Here is a 16,387-nt window from a genome sequence, read left to right on the forward strand (position 1 = left end):
CATTTTAAATATTGTATTTGTTCCCATTTTGTTTTTTTACTTCAAAATAAGATATGTGCAGTGTGCATAGGAATTTGTTCATAGTTTTTTTTTTTTTAACTATAGTCTGGCCCTCCAACCGTCTGAGAGACAGTAAACTGGTCCCCTGTTTAAAAAGTTTGAGGACCCCTGCCTTGGGGTATTGCAGAATGGTGCTGGGGCCATAGCAAAACAAACCTCAAACTAAGCCTAGCTCCTCAGTAGATTAACTCACACCCTGACAATAAAGGCCTAACATAAGGAAAGGAACACCATTTACAGGCATAAAAAACATTCTTTCTGTTTCCGGCCACAGTGGTTCTGTGTGGAGTTCGCTCATGGATCTGTGAGACTCAAAGATTGAGAGCGTCTTAGTACCCCAGAGGCTGCCCCAGGCAGCTCTGCGACCATCATCATGCCACAAAATAAATATATTGAATTATACCTTAAACCTATGAATATCATTTGGATTACCATGAGAAAAAGAGAAAAAAAGAAATTCCAGAGGCTCATGAACAGTCCAAAAAGGCAAAGAAGATGATTGGTCTGAAGCTCTACTATAAACAGCGCCATGCTGAGAAAATACAAATGAAAAAGATGTAAGTAGTCCCATTTATTGGTTGTAAATGGTAATTCATAATTATTGATAATAATTATTAAAACAGATCATCTTGAGTCTTTTTCTTTCTAAATAGTATTAAAATGCATGAAAAGAGAAACACCAAACAAAAGAAGGATGAAAAGACTCCACAGGGAGCAGCACCTGCCTGTCTGTTGGGCAGAGAGGGTCAGTCCTGAGCCAAAGTACTCTCCAATATGATTAAACAAAAACGAAAAGAGAAAGCGGGAAAATGGGAAGTCCCTCTGCCCAAAGTTCATGCCCAGGGAGAAACAGAAGTATTAAAAGTTATTGGAACAGGAAAAAGAAAGAAGAAGGCATGGAAGAGGATGGCTTTAGGAGAAAACCACCTAGATATGAAAGATTCATCAGGCCAATGGGCTTGCTTCAAGAAGGCCCACGTAACACATCCTGCACTGAAAGCCATCTTTTGCCTGCCAATACTTGGTGTAAAAAAGAATCCCTCATTCCCATTATATACAACTTTGGGTGTTATTACCAAAGTGACTGTCATTGAGGTCAATGTGAGTGAGCTGGGCCTTGTGACACCAGGGGGCAAGGTTATTTGGGGGAAATATGCCCAGGTTACCAACAATCCTGAAAATGACGGATGCATAAAATGATGGCCACATAAATGCAGTCTTACTGGTTTGATAACCATTTCACACAAGTAACTTCTTGTTGAAGGTTACACACCAATTGAGAAAACTAGCTTTACTGTGATGTTTCTGAATGCTACCAATCAGCCTTGCATGCCTGCAGTCGTTAAGAGAACTATTTATTTATTTATTTTATCTTTTTATTTTTTTGAGATGGATTCTCACTATGTTGCCCTGGAGATAGTGCCGTGACATCACAGCTCACAGCAACCTCAAACTCTCGGGCTTAAGCAAGTGTCCTGCTTCAGCCTCTCGAATAGCTGGAACTACACGTGCCCGCCACAATGCCCTGCTATTTTTTGTTGCAGTTGTCATTGTTGTTTAGTTGGCCTGGGCCGGTTTCAAATCCGCCAGATTTGGTGTATGTGGCTGGTGCTGTAACCACTATGCTATGGGTACCGAGCCAAGAGAACTATCTATCAAATTGTACAAAACATTAAAAAATAAAAACAAAAATATTCTTTCCTATATAAAATGACCAGTATTCAACCAAATATTATGGGGAATAAAAAAAGAAAACACATACTTCCAAGAGACAAAGCACTCATCAGGACCGGACTCAAATATAACATAGATGTTGAAGTTAAAGACAGAGAATTTAGAATAAATACGATTAATATGTTTTAAAGTTCAAATGGAAAAGATGAACAGCATAAAGATATGCTAGGCAATCAGTAGAAATAGAGAAACAACCAAAGGGAATCAAGTGGAAATATTAGACACAAATGACATACGAATGACAAAGAATACCTTCCACTGGTTCCTCAGTAGACTTAAGAGAGTCTAGCAAAGAATCAGCAAACTTGAAAACCGGATCAACAGATAAACAGATGTTAGAACATTTAACAATATAGATCATTTTCCCAGCCATGCAATAAACTTTACAAAATTTGAAAGAATACAAATCACACAAAGCATGTTTTCAGACCATCACAGAATTGATCTAGAAATTAATAAGAGAAAGGGAATTGGAAAATTTTCAACTATTTGGAAATTGAACAAACCTGAAATGAGTATCTTTACATATTCATCATTGCAAAATTAAGTTCTATTATTTTCTTAAATGTATGATTTTTAAAAATATGATGCCCCCTTACAGTATGCACCAGTTATTACTGACATACACAGTCTTTCTTTATAAATATACCACTTCTCAAAATGGCCCCTGGCAGAGTTTCTGACCTCAGTTTGAAGATGAAATTCAAGATTTTTTCCAATACCATTGCTCATACACCTATGGCCACATAACAAACTCCTCGTTATCTTTTTTGACATAGCTCAAACATCCCTGCAAAGCCTTCCTTGACCTCAACAACCCTTAAAATAAGACTTTTCTTCTCCGCATTGCTATACTCCCAGCACATACCTCTGGGAGCACAGTCGGTGTCCTCTGCCTGGCTTACTCTACTTGCCCTTCAAACTTCAGTTCCAGGTTCCATGAGCCCATCATGATTCCTCTCCCCTTCTCATCTTTACTGGATTAGACACCTGTCTTATGTAAACCCCAAATGCCTGGTGATTGGTGTAAGATTTCTCAACAGCAGTACTGTTGACATTTTAGAGCTAATAATTGTTTGTTGCACCAGGCTTCTTTGCACATTATAGGAATTTGGGAGCATCCCTGGCCATCTACTCCTTAAAAGTCAGAAGTAGATGCGCACATGCACACACATGCACCAGCCATGAAAATCAAAAATGTCTCCAGACACTGCCAAATGTCTCCTGGACTGGGGCACATAATACCCCAGTTCAGACCCACTGTATTGATGCTAACTTAGTACTTATAACTGTGATTGGTCTATTTAATTAGTTTCTCTTAAACTATTAAAAACTCAAGGGGAGACCCTATGTATTTTCTTTCTGAATAACAGTATCTTGTGTATAGTCTGTCACATAAACACCTGTCATTTGCTTAATGAATGAAATTATATTGCTTTGAAAACAATTTTGTTTACAGATCTATACAACTTTCCTTCTCTCTTTTGAATTGAGACCTCCTTGAGGACAAAGAACCTTGGTTTATTTACTTTTATGTTCTCTGGCTCATGTACCAAAATTGTCTGATCTTTGTGTTTTGTTTTATTTTTTTCCCATGATTAAATCAATCAACACAAGAACTCATGTGGACAAAAGATTCAGAAAAACTGACAGATTATTATGCGAGCATTTAAGAAATAATGGGAAGAAGATGTGCTTATTCTAAAAAATACAGATATATATAAAATGAAGTAAATGGAAGTATGAGAACATAGTTATGATTATAAATAACCATCTGCATATAAACTCTTTATAATCAATTTATTTCTGCCTTTACTAAACTAAACATAGAGAGATGAAAACGATAGAACAAAAACTATAAAATGGGCTCGGCACCTGTGGCTCAAGCCGCTAAGGCACCAGCCACATACACCTGAGCTGGGGGGTTCGAATCCAGCCCAGGGCCCACCAAACAACAATGACAGCTGCAACCAAAAAATAGCCGGGTGTTGTGGTGGGCGCCTGTAGTCCCAGCTACTTGGGAGGCAGAGGCAGGAGAATCACTTGAACCCAGGAGTTGGATGTTGCTGTGAGCTGTAATGCCACAGTACTCTACCCAGGGTGACAGCTTGAGGCTCTGTCTCAAAAATAAAAATAAAAATAAATAAAAAATAAAAAAAAAACCTATAAAATGCTGGAAGAATAGAGGAAAATACATTTTTACTTACTTAGATTCATATTAAAATGCACATAATCAGGATGGAAGAAGAGGACACTAGATTCCTTCGGACCCTATAGAGTGGCCTTTTTAATAATAATCAAGGCAATCATCATTTCCAAGAAGATTATCTAGCACATGAAATATTGCTAGAGGGCAGAAAATACTTGTCTTTTATGTCTTAATTTTTACCAGGAAATGCACTCCACTAAAAAGTAATTAGTTAAAATAACTAATTAGTTAGATTGAGAAGCTTTTTATTGCCTAGTTTTTACTTTTGAGAAATTATTGTGGCTCAGTGCCTGTAGCTCAGCAGCTAGGACGCCAGCCACATGCACCAGGGCTGTCAGTTCCAACCCGGCCCAGGCCTGCTAAACAACGACAACTACAACAAAAAAATAGCCAGGGATTATGGCAGGTGCCTGTAGTCCCAGCTACTTGAGATGCTAAGGCAAGAGAATCGCTGAAACCAAGAGTTTGAGGTTGCTGTGAGCTGTGATGTCACAGCACTCTACCGAGGGTGACATAGTTGAGACTCTGTCTCAAAAAAAAAAAAAATTAAAGAAATTATTGTTACAACCGGGCATGGTGGCTCACACCTGTAATCCCAGCACTTGGGAGGCCGAGGCAGGTGGACTGCCTCAGCTTACAGGTTTGAGACCAGCCTAAGCAAGAGTGAGATCCCATCTCTAAAAAATGCTGGGCATTGTGATGGTGCCTGTAGTCCCAGGTATTCAGGAGGCTGAGGCAAGAAGATCACTTGAACCCAAGAGTTTGAGGTTGCTATGAACTAAGATGCCACAACACTCTACAAAGGGTGACAAAGTGAGACTCTGTCTCAAAAAAAAAAAAAAGAAAGAAATTATTGTTACAAAACAGCACATGTGGCTTGGTGCCTGTGGCTCAAGTGACTAAGGCACCAGCCACATGCACCTGAGCTGGCAGGTTTGAATCCAGCCTGGGCCAGCCAAACAACAATGATGGCTGCAACCAAAAAATAGCTGGGCATTGTAGTGGGCACCTGTAGTTCCAGCTACTTGGGAGGCAGAGGCAGGAGAATCAGTTGAGCCCAGGAGTTGGAGGTTGCTGTGAGCTGTGATGCCAAGGCACTCTACCCAGGGCAACACCTTGAGGCTCTGTCTCAAAAAAACACACACACAAAAAAAAAAACAGCACATATACACTGCAGAAAATTAGAAAAGCAATTATTAATAAATCAATACTTCACCATCTCAGGTCTTTATACACACACACACTTTTATAGTTTTGTACTATTACAAAATCATATTTTACATGCTCTTCCTCAATCTGTTTTTTAGGCTTCTACTTTCTCTTTCAGTACATTTATCTCAATTAAAACTGAGATCATATTCAACATTTTCCATTTGACTCAAGAATATCACACACAGCCAATTTTTTTCATTGAAATATTAAATGTGGGATCCACGAATGGACTAGCAAATTGTGGTACATGTACACCATGGAATACTATGCAGCCTTAAAGAAAGATGGAGACTTTACCTCTTTCATGTTTACATGGATGGAGCTGGAACATATTCTTCTTAGCAAAGTATCTCAGGAATGGAAGAAAAAGTATCCAATGTACTCAGCCCTACTATGAAGCTAAATTATAGCTTTCACATGAAGACTATAACCTAAATATAGCACAAGACTATGGGGAAAGGGCCAAGGAAGGGGAAGGGAGGGGGGAGATTTTGGTGGAGGGAGGGTAAAGGGTGGGGCCACATCTATGGTGTATCTTAGAATGGGTACAGGCGATTGCACTAATGTACACAGCTGATTTAACAATAAAAAATTAAAAAAAGAAATATTAAATGTGGGATCCAAACTTGCACCTCATTTTATGTATCTTAAATTTCTTGTAATTATGATCTCTTTCTTACGTTATTAACTTTTGAAAGAACCCAAAGTGATTACTTCTTGTAGACTATTCCTGGATTTGTCTTGTCGCTTTGCTGTGCTATTATCTAACTTGTTGATCTACATCCTATTTTTCCTGTTCACAGTCTATATCCTATATTTTATATTATACTGGGGGCTTAACAAATTCAGATTAAAATTTTTTTGACAATAATAATTCATAGTGATAGTGTGTACTTCATGCAGCATCATATTAAAAGTCATATAATATCTACTTAATCAACAATGGTGGCACTGTAAATGATTGATTCTTAAGTTATTTTGTTTCTCCCTTTCATTGTACAGGTAAGTTGTTCTTCTTGTGATTAAAAGATAATATATTAGATCTTCCTTTAGTAATTACCAATGTGCTGTGTTCAGAATACTTGAGTTTGAGTACTGGCTTCTGTCATCTTCTGGATGTCTATGAACAGGTCACTTAATTTTGATAAGTCTCACACTGTATATATAGTTTCTCTAAATATTTAATGAGGTATATGAGGAGTGAATAAACCAGAAAATTATGCACAAATATAAAGTAGATTCTATGTTGTTACCCCAAATTGTGAAGGAAGCAGTAGTAATATTTATGTCTTTTCATCACTAAATGTTCCTATGGCCTCAAACTAGTAAATTAGTGGATTTTTTTTACATTAAACTTTATCTTCTAGGCTTAAGTTTGCATTTCTTTCTGTACCCAAAGCTACAGGTTGGTTACTTCTCTCTTCAATAAAAATATGAGATCATGTGGAAATGAGAGGGGAGAAGTCATGTAAGAAAAATGTGTCACTGAGCTCTCTTCAGTCCCATGGTTGGCTTTCACCAATAGCCACCACCAAAGTTAAGAAGAAAGTTTTCTTTTTTTTTTTTTGCAGTTTTTGGCTGGGGCTGGGTTTGAACCTGCCACCTCCGGCATATGGGGCTGGTGCCCTACTCCTTTGAGCCACAGGCACCACCCAGAAGGAAGTTTTTATCAATCATATATTCACTCTACCTTCTCAACTTTCACTGCCTCATCCATTTTTCCACATTCTCCTATCATCTTTCTACTACCTCCTAGGTATACTATTCGCCATGTTGAAAGTTTTTAGCAACCTTACAGTTTGCTTGCTTCATTAAAAAGTCATAACTTTATTGGTGCCACATAAAAAAAGAACAAGCAAAATAGTATCCATTAGCATACATTTTACAGCATTAGACTCCAAATTAGAAGAGTCATTAGCAGTCATTCATTCAGGCTAGTCTACATTTTATTGGCTACATTTGGTTAGCAATAATTCCACTCAGAGAAAATACTTGCTATGTTTGTGGATAAGTCAATTAATGATTGTCCTGTGTCAAAAGCAAAACATAAAAACATGTTTTGTTTCAAATATTCAATTTCCTTTCTTTACATAAGTCATTGTATTTGGACAAAGAAAAGTAATTTTTCTAAATGTCAATTTTTGAGTCACTGTTGTTAGCTTCCTCCAGTGATGATAACATCCCCAATGGTGCTGGGAGATGCCCTGTAGAAAATGATGTATCTGATGAATTAGCACATTTGATAAAACAGTGATCAAATGGATAAACACATGTCTTAAAGTTCCATCATATCAGTAATGGTTAAAGGATAAGATCTATGGATCATGATTGCTAAGACACGGCTTTTCTTAGATCATAGAAGAGAAATTTGATTCACTCTATGTTCTCAGAAGATATGCCTATAGGTCATTACATATGAAATGTCTGATTTCAAATCCAAAGTATAGTTTATTATAGTTCAAACAAGAAGCAGTACAATTAATCAAATTATGCACTTAAACTAATAGCAGTCTTCCCTTCTTAACAGAGGCTTCTTTATGCCAGCAGTGAAGAAGGGTGGAGAATAAGTGGCAATTAAACTGGGAAAGGTGTTTCCCATAGCTTGTTGAGAATTGAATATTTTTCCTCTCAAGATGTAGTACAACTCCAATGTCTGGAAGAAATGATAGTCAGTTGGTGTAATGTCTGATGAACATGGTGGATGAACAGTTTCCAAGTCCAGTTTCTGTGGTTTGAGTAACACTGTTTGGGGGGCATGTGTTGAGTGTTGCCTTGGAAGGGACGATACCCATCTGCCCACCATGCGGTGTTGCCTTAGATCCCTTCCTAATGTGTGATATAGAGCTTTTACATCGCATCATTGCTTGTTTACAGTGAAACAAATTATACATGCACAGTACCACCATCCTGCTGTTGTCGTACAACCCACGATATGTTAATGACACTACAATTCTCCACTAGGTAGGGATTTTAGTATTATAATTTGCTAAAGGGCACTATAGAACTCCTAAGGCATCTCTAAAGCAGTCAGGGCCAGTCCAAGCCAGCTGCTTCAAGGCAGGAGGGGGCTGAGGTACCCAAGAAAGTGCTGGGCACTTTTCCTTGGCCCAGTAGTTATCGTGGTACCCGCATATCATACTTCATTACAATTTTACTGAGCACTTCAGGCTAGCACACTGTTTCTGTTTATGTGGTGGAGAATCTTCATTTTTCCTCAGTCCATTTTTTGGCTATTATGGATAATGGTGAGATGAATATTCACATATAAGTTTTTGTGTTCAGAAATATTTTCATTTCTTTCAGGTATATGTCTGGGAGTAGAATTGCTAGGTCATATCGTAACCCTATGTTTAACATTTTGAGAAACTGCTAAACTGTTTTCCAAAGTGACTGCATCATTTACATTCCCAAAATCGAGTACGTGGTTTTTTATTCCTCCACATCCTTGCTAACACTTGTTATTATCTTCTTCTTAATATAGTCACTCTAGTGGGTGTAATGTGTTACCTCATTGTCTTTCCTTGATGGCTAATGATGTTCAATCTTACCATGTGGTTATTGGGCATTTGTGTATCTTCTTTGGCAAAATGTCTATCTGATTATTTACTGATTGGATTATTTAATGTTGTATTATTGATTTCAATAGTTCTTTATATATTTAGAAACAATTCTCTTAGCATTTGTAGCATTCACATTTTTTTCTTCCTAGTCTATGGATTGTCATGACAATATATATTTTTTTTAATTTTTTTTTTTTTTTAGAGACAGAGTCTCACTTTATCACTCTCGGTAGAGTGCTGTAGCGTCACAGCTCACAGCAACCTCCAACTCCTGGGTTTAGGCGACTCTCTTGCCTCAGCCTCCCGACTAGCTGGGACTACAGGAGCCTGCCACAACGCTCGGCTATTTTTTTTGTTACAGTTTGGCCAGGGCTGGGTTTGAACCTGGCACCCTCGGTATATGGGGCTGGCTCCCCACTCAATAAGCCACGGGCACCGCCCATCATGACAATATTTTAAAATCAGATTCTAGTACATTTGAATTCCTCTAAAACAGTTTTTCCTAAGTTTTCCTAAGTTCATTCCATAAAAACAAAATTAAACATATTCTGTGAAAAGGAGATTTCACGGTAAAAAAGAAGTATGAGAAATGCCCCACACTAAATTGTTGTGTTTGAATAAGATTTTATGTCAGCATATCAAAGGTTCTGAAAAAATCCTGTGGTAACCTGAATAACTTTGTTTAACCTACTAAAAGCAAATGTGTTTATTTTGTTTTCAAGGTAAACACTGTATACTTGTTTTTATATATACTTGTATATAGAAAATGCTACTAAAAATCAAGTCTAATCAAAAGTATATAATTTAAGATGAAAATGGTTATTTTCAGGTCATAAATTTTTCTTGTATGTAGCAACAGTACCACCTTCTGGAAACCTAAGGATAGTAACACCATATTTTCCAGGATTTAAGAATAGTCTTCTGATACTTATGGTATCACTTGACAAATGAGCTATAACTTTGTACCTTAACATTCCCTTATATCAAAACAGAAAACAAATTAAAAACTCTGACATTATGCCATCAATGATATGTAGATCCCAGGACCAAATAGAACAGAAACTAAACCCTATTAACAAATGTACTGATATGGGCATGTTTTTCTATTAATGCTCCTCATCTCTAGTCATCAGAGAAATGCAAATCAAAATTATTCTGAGATATCACCTAACTCCAGTGAGACTGGCCCACATCCCAAAGTCCCAAATCTACAGATGCTGGTGGACCTGTAGATAAGGGAATATTTCTACACTGCTGGTGGGATTGCAAACTAATAACAACCTTTACAACCAAAGAAGTATGGAGAATTCTTAAAGAATGAAAAGCCAACCTTCCATTTGATCCTGCAGTTCCATTACTAGGGATCTACCCAGAAGAAAAAAAATCATTTTACCACAAAGACATTTGCACCAGAATGTTTATAGCAGCTCAATTCATAATTGCCAAGTCATGGAAGCAACCCAAACACCCATCAACCCATGAATGGATTAACAAATTGTGGCATATCCTTACCATGGAGCACTATTTAGCCATAAGAAAAGATGGTGGCTTTACATCTTTTATGTTTACCTGGATGGAGCTGAAACACATTCTTCTTAGTAAAGTAACTCAAGAATAGAAAAAAATATATATCCAATGTACTCAATACTAATATGAAACCAATATATAGATAACTACAAACCTCGTATTAACCTGGATGGAAGTGGAAGACATTATTTTTAGTAAAGTGTCACAAGAATGGAGAAGCATGAATCCTATGTACTCAATTTTGATATGAGGACAATTAATGACAATTAGGGTTATGGGGGGGGAAGCAGAAAGAGGGACGGAGGGAGAGGGGCGGGGCTTGGTGTGTGTCACACTTTATGGGGGCAAGACATGATTGCAAGAGGGACTTTACCTAACAATTGCAATCAGTGTAACCTGGTTTATTGTACCCTCAATGAATCCCCAACAATAAAAAAAAAAAAAGATAACTACAAACCCACACAAATGATGAAACACAAGAATAGTCTAGCAGGGGAGGGGGACAGAGGGAGAGGGGAGAGGCAGGAGGGCAATTGGTGGGATCTCACCTAATGTACACAATGTGCGGGTGTTCAGCATGCTCCCTGGGTGAAGGGTTCAACTACAAATTGAACCTTATCTTAGAATTGAAAACAATGTAACCTAAAAATTTGTACACTCATATTAATTTGAAATTAAAATAAATACTTCAGAGAACAAAATTATAGGACAGACCTTGATAAATGAATCAAATAAAATAAATTATTTCATCTATCACCCTTGCATTTTCCTTAAATAAGATGCAGAAAAGCAGTAAGTAGACAGAGAAGGGAAGATGACCTGTCATATACTTCAGTATAAAATTGATAGTGCTACTTATGGTAGAGAGAAAAATTAAATATTCTCCTGGAGGGTGACGCCTGTGGCTCAGTAAGTAGGGCGCCGGCCCCATATACCGAGCGTGGTGGGTTCAAACCCAGCCCCGGCCAAACTGCAACAAAATAATAGCTGGGTGTTGTGGCGGGCACCTGTAGTCCCAGCTACTCGGGAGGCTGAGGCAAGAGAATCATGTAAGCCCAAGAGCTGGAGGTCGCTGTGAGCTGTGTGACGCCATGGCACTCCACCGAGGGCGGTAAAGTGAGACTCTGTCTCTACAAAAAAAAAAAAAAAAATTCTCCTGGAAACTTGCTACTTTAATTATTAAATTTACTATATTTCTGTGAAAAATCAAGACCCTTATAGCCCCCTGAATAAGACTTATCAGACTTATTTACTGATAGGATTTTTATAAATCTTCTTAAATAAATGGGCCTTTGCATCAGGTTTTTCTTTGAGATAGAGTCTCACTTTGTTGCCCTTGGTAGAGTGCCATGGCGTCATAGCTCACAGCAACCTCAAACTCTTGGGCTGCAGTGATTCTCTTGTCTCAGCCTCCCAAGTAGCTGGGACTACAGGCGCTCACCATAAATACTGGCTATTTTTAGAGATGAGGTCTTACTCTGGCTCAGGCTGGTCTCAAAGCTGTGAGTTCAGGCAATCCACCCAGCTTGGCTTCCCAGGGTGCTAGAATTACAGGTGTGAGCCACCCCGCCCAGCTGAAAGGGGCCTTTAGTTTTTCTTATAAGACTAAAAACAAGGCTCGGCACCCATGGCTCAACCGGCTAAGGCGCCAGCCACATACACCTGAGCTGCCAGGTTTGAATCCAGCCTGGGCCCGCCAAACAACAATGACAGCTGCAACCAAAAATAGCTGGGCATTGTGGCAGGCACCTGTAGTCCCAGCTAGTTGAGAGGTGGAGGCAGGAGAATCGCTTAAGCTCAGTAGTTGGAAATTGCTGTGATGCCATAGCACTCTACCCAGGGCGACAGCTTGAGGCTCTGTCTCAAAAAAAAAAAAAAAAAAAGAGACTAAAAATAAAACTGTTAGGTAGGATTCTAGCTCTCTGTAGGGAAGAAGAGAAAAGGCTGGCCTCTTGGGCTTCTTGGTGCTGCCCCACCTTAATCCTTTCACAAGCAGTTGTCCACAACTGGGGAAGAGGGACCTACCCTACCAATCTACCAATCAGAAGGTAGTGTGCCAACTACAAAAGGACAAAAGGACGGTCTAGCCTGCAGCCCACATGGAATAAGTACAACAGAGTCTGGTTGGGGACCCCCAACAATACAAGGGCTAATTATCATGTCATTAGCTTAGTTCTACACTGCAGTTCACACCCACAGGGACTTACAGAGAGGCTCCTGGAAGGTATAAGACAGTGATTCCAAGGTGACCAATGAACTATGAGGCAAGGCAATCCAGACAGCATAAAACAGAGCTCCAGGCCATAACCAAGGCCCATCTTTGTCATGATAAAGGGGCTCCTTCATTGGCTATGCAAGTGCTTTTTGCTTTGTAAACCTGTATTTTGCTTTGCTCTGCAAGCCTATCTTTCTCTTCCTTAATAAACTTTGTTTCATACTTGCCTTACTTTGGTGAATCTGGTCATTCTTCAGCTAAGAACCCAGAACACAGACAGCCTGAACCCAACAAAACCTCATTTTGATGATTGATGGTCACATTCTCTGCAACAAAAACTTTTTTTTATTAAACAAACTCTTCTAGAGTACCTTTCCTTAGTACCCATTCCTCTTCTAAATATTTATTCAGACACCATAAAAACCCTATGAAGTAAATATTATTATTATTTATCTTCATTTTACAATTAAGGAAACAAGCATTAGAGATAAGAAACTTGCCCAAGATCATTGGGTGATTTAGTTCAGATCTGAACTCAAACCAGCTAATCTGGTTTTAGGGTCCACACACTCAATGACTAAGCTATATGCCTCCACCAAGTTCTTAAACAAATGTGTAGAAAACTAAATAGCTACTAAAGTATGAAAATTACAGGGAATTTAATTTAGCAAGAGTCAGATATCATACTGTTGCAGGAAGAAAAGGCCCAATGGAGAGAAAGAGCACCCAAACACCACATTTATAAGAGGAAGGGCTTTATTCACCAGCCGGGAGCTTACGGCATAGAAGAATTCCAAATGGCTGCGCTCTCCCACTGCCTTGGTCTTTCCCTTTTTATTGACAGTCAAAAAGTTCCACCCCACAGGTACCCTTCTCATTGGCCAGTTTGAATCAAGCGGGAGATGCTATTCCCACCCCTACAGAACTACAGGGTTTCACAGAACTTGGAAATTTCCAAGTTTCAGGAAGTTAAGTCTACAAATTCCCAAGAGCTGAGTCACCATGGAGAGGACCATGCATGTGTATCCTTGTGGTCTCCTTGAGAAGACCTGTTCTTCTAGACCTCACCCTTCTCAGGTATCCTCTCTCAATACAATATACAAACTTGCTTAAGAACTTATTCCAAAAGTCAAGAATATGAAGGCAAACAAATTCTATTACACGTATACACAGTAAAAAGTCATCATACTATATAGTAAAAATAAAATAATCATGGGGAAAATAAGACTACAAGAGAACTTTTCACAATATATAATTATGATCAAAAATTTAAGAAATATAGTACAGCTACCATGTATAGATGTAATGCTATAGAATTTTAATAAATTAACAAATCAAAGCAATCATAAAGTATTTAATAGGGTGTAAAAACCATCAAAGGTTTTACTTTAGATAAGATGTAGAAGATCATAAAAGATTGTTGCTATAACAAAAAAAATACAGGATAAACTGAAAATCGTCCTTTTCGTTAATCCATCAAAGAGCAATAGACAAACCAAAAGATAAAATTAAATTCATACATTTGTTGCTGATCTCACAGTTCTTCCTCCCTGAATCAACAGAAGTTGACATGCAACTGAAGAAGAAATGTATACAGGCAAGTCTTTGTGGGGACGTTTGTTTGAACTAAAGGGAGACAGTCCTGGTCAAACAAAGGTCTGGGGAAACTTTAAAGGGTAGGAATGCTGGCACTGAAGTCATGGCATGCAGAGGTGGGGTGTTGTTGGCGGCTGTCCATCCAGCAATCACGCTTCTTCACATATTGCACATCTCGTTAGCATGTTACATCTCCACCCTTGGGCATTACTTTTAGCATTAAAATGAGATAAAAGATCTATGAGTGAACAATGTTGGGCTTCACTGTGACAGCAAATAGTGTGTGCTGGCTTGGACTAGGGACAGCAGATCTCTGCTTCCATGGTTACCAGTCCTGTTAAAGAATCCAGGGACTACCTTCTAGTGAAGCTGCTAGGTATTAATCATTTTCAAAGGTTTTGTTCAGTACTGTAAATAGACCTAAACTTTGTCTCAAGGTAGCCAAAGTTCCCCCTCCTATACTACTTCACTTTAAGCCATCAAAGAGCAATAGATACAAAGAAGTCTAAGTAAATAAAATTCTAAGGAGAAAAAAGCTCTTCTTGGCGATCAAAGAGCTACACTGCTTCCAGGGGACCAATTGCCTCTTCTAGGTTATTGGTGGGTAGAGTCGCAGGCTTTTGGAATAAGCAAAGTTATTTTACTAGAAGAAAGGAAGTACTACTGAAGCATTTAATGACAATAAGGAAGCCACAACAGATTGCAAATGGAAGAACTCCAATGAGAAAATAAATCATTTAACCCAACAATACTTCTGCATGGGACTTTTTGTAAGATGCGGAAAAGGCAGGCTTGAAAAGCGAAGAAAACACCTAGTAGTATTGTTCAATGCTTGCATTTCAGGGACCTAGTAGAATTACATATGAACTGAAACTGAATATATATATATAAGCAACCAAATGCCTTTCCAGGTGATAAGAAAGTATACCAGAAAATAATTTGCATGTACTAGAAAAGAATGGAAAAAATGAGTACATATGAAAAACAATTTTTCTTAATTTCTTTTAAAGATTATTGAATATTGAAAGCAAAATAATATATCATGGTTTTTATAATGTATGAAGAATTAAACTATACAAGAAAAATATTACCAAAGGGTAGGAGAAGGTAAATTATACTGTTGTAAGGTTCTTTCGTTATATATAAAGTAGTATGATATTAATTCAAGATGTGCCATGGTAAATCACAGAAATATATTGTATTCCCTAGATAAATCACAGTTCAAGATAGGAGCCACTACCCCATATGGCTAATGATAAATGTATTTAAAATTAAACAAAATTTATAATTCAGTTGCTCTGTTACAGCCTTACCAGGTTCATTGCCTACTGTTCAAGACGAAGCCAATACACTAAGACAGTAGAGGACACAGCGAAGAGTTTAGTAACACGGGCATCAAGTGATGCGATGCAAGAAGTTCTCAACTCTCCCTGAGAATTCGGGAGAGAGAGGTTTTAAAGACTGTTTGGTGGGCAAAGTGCTGGGCATCTGGGTTTTCTAATTGTCTGGGTTCAGAGAAGAATCATAGAGGTGTAGAAATTGCATTTTTTACTGAGTCAGTTCTTGGGTGAGGGTCACAACACGAATTGAGTCAGCTCATCGGTATGAGCCACTGTTCGGGGTGGGTCAGCCACTCCAGTGGAATGCAGTGCCTGGAAGATAGCTCAAAGACCAGCCTGAGGTTTCATAGGGTGATGTTATCTAGAACCATGAAGAAAGCTGTGAATCTTCATGACCATCAGCTATATGACTCCTGAGTAATAAGCAACTATATGAAAGCAATCTAGGGAACAATGTGAATTTCAATGTGAATGCTCATGTGAATTTTCATGAACATCAGCTATATGACTCCTGAGTAGTAAGCAATTACAGGAAAGCAATCTAGGGAACAATGTATATATTTTTCCTCCTACTACTTTTCCCACTTTGTGGACCTTTATTAATTTTATAAAGAATGGTTTCAGCTCTAGGTACACTTCAAGTCTTAAAAACCAGAGGCTATTAGGAATAAAATAAAATAGCACATTGAATAGGGCAGCTATTGAACTTTCCATTATTGCAGAAAGTTCTATTGGATATCATTATGCCATTACAATTGAGCAGCTTGTCCCTCTCTGCCTCTTCACTATCTGGTGGGCCATCCCTTATGTTAGAGTCCCTTCTAATATTTTATCCTCAGTTCCTCAGCCTCAACGAAAGCACTGACCTTCATACTCTTGTCAGCCTTCTATGGATACACTGTGGAAATTATCACCAAATTGTTCTCCCTGGGAG

The 16,387-nt window shown here is 38.3% G+C and overlaps 1 pseudogene; it reads left to right on the top strand.

Annotated features, from left to right (window-relative positions):
* Window positions 1-433: 433 nt before the first annotated feature.
* Window positions 434-1,260, top strand: LOC128591394 (ribosome biogenesis protein NSA2 homolog; annotated as a pseudogene).
* The last annotated feature ends 15,127 nt before the right edge of the window (window positions 1,261-16,387 follow it).

Source organism: Nycticebus coucang, chromosome 1 (assembly GCF_027406575.1).
Source record: "Nycticebus coucang isolate mNycCou1 chromosome 1, mNycCou1.pri, whole genome shotgun sequence".
NCBI lineage: Eukaryota > Metazoa > Chordata > Mammalia > Primates > Lorisidae > Nycticebus > Nycticebus coucang.